The following is a 1,426-nucleotide window of genomic DNA, read 5'->3' as shown; positions in this document are numbered from 1 at the left end:
CATATAAATAAAATTATAATTATTATTTAAGCAAAAATTTCTATAAATGTATTTATTAAATTTTTCTTAAATACTAATATGTGTTCATTAAAATAACCACGAACGACACTTTCGTTTGCTGTAATTAATACGAATATTAAGTCATTAAAAGAAATAATCTCAAAAAAAAATTAAGTGTATTCATTAAGTTAATGATAATATATTCAAATATATTTTCACAGTAAGAATCTTTTAATAAATAGTATTAAGATTTTTAACAAGACATCCTAACCTAACCTATTTGTTTGCTTCATGACGAATCACATGTAGAGATTTTAAATATTTAAAATAAATAAATATTCGATTGAATTTATGAAATCATGTAGTCTTTATTTTTAACAAATGCGTCCCCATTGTCTGGTTTTCTGCTTCTGTTTTCATTTTATTAAATAATGTCTAACTCTTATCGATTCATTTGTGAAATTTTTAAATTTAAATTGCATGAAAATTAACATCCACTCGGATAACAACAGTTGTAGACTTTGTATTTCAAAATATAGTTCCGACAAAATTCAATTTTACTTAATTATTTATTCAGTTATTTACTGATTAATACTTGTTAGTTAGTTGATTAATGAATTTTCTTTATATTACATGTAGATAAATATTCATTTTTATACTTCAAGAAAGCATTTATTAGTATTTAATAAAATTTTTGTTAGTATTTAAGGAAATTTGAGTGTATTTAATAAATTTTATTTGGGGATTAGCCAAATAAACGTTTTGTCAAATAGTAATAAAATTTCATTACTATTAAATAAAATTGTCCCTCAGTGTGGGCTAGATATCAGAGATGCACAGGTCTGATAGGGTCTGAGCGTATTTAAGGCTTCAGACATGAACAGACATGAGCAGGCATGAACAGGTCTGATCAGATCTGAACGTATTTAACGCTTCAGACATGAACAGACATGAGCAGGCATGAACAGGTCTGATCAGGTCTGAACGTATTTTACAGGCTTGAACAGGCATGAGCAGGCATGAACAGGTCTGAACGGTTTAACGCTTCGGACATGAACAGACATGAGCAGGCATGAACAGGTCTGATCAGGGTCGAATGCATATAACGCTTTCAGACATGAACAGACATGAGCAGGCATGAGCAGGTCATGAGTCAGGTCTGAACGAATCTAACGCTTCAGAGCATGAACAGACATGAGCAGGCATGAACAGGTCTGATCAGGATCTGAGCGTATCTAATGCTTCCGAACATGAGACGAGGCATGGACAGGTCTGATCAGGTATAATTTCGAGGCCTGATCATACATGAACAGGCCTGCTCAGGTCTAATTTCAGGCCTGATCAGATATGAACAGGTCTGCTCAGGTCTAATTTCAGGCCTGATCAGATATGAACAGGTCTGATCAGTCCTGATCATTTTTCCCGG

At 32.3% G+C, this 1,426-nt stretch overlaps 1 long non-coding RNA gene across 1 annotated transcript; it reads left to right on the top strand.

The window, feature by feature from the left end:
* Positions 1-754: 754 nt before the first annotated feature.
* LOC123274143 lies at positions 755-1,243 on the top strand. The gene is made up of 3 exons (XR_006511455.1): positions 755-904; positions 959-978; positions 1,158-1,243. It is a non-coding gene; the product is annotated as an uncharacterized LOC123274143 (long non-coding RNA).
* The last annotated feature ends 183 nt before the right edge of the window (positions 1,244-1,426 follow it).

Source organism: Cotesia glomerata, unplaced genomic scaffold (assembly GCF_020080835.1).
Source record: "Cotesia glomerata isolate CgM1 unplaced genomic scaffold, MPM_Cglom_v2.3 scaffold_2365, whole genome shotgun sequence".
In the NCBI taxonomy this organism is placed as follows: Eukaryota; Metazoa; Arthropoda; class Insecta; order Hymenoptera; family Braconidae; genus Cotesia; species Cotesia glomerata.
The sequence above is the reverse complement of the archived record's forward strand: the minus strand, read 5'-3'. Positions and strand labels throughout refer to the sequence as shown.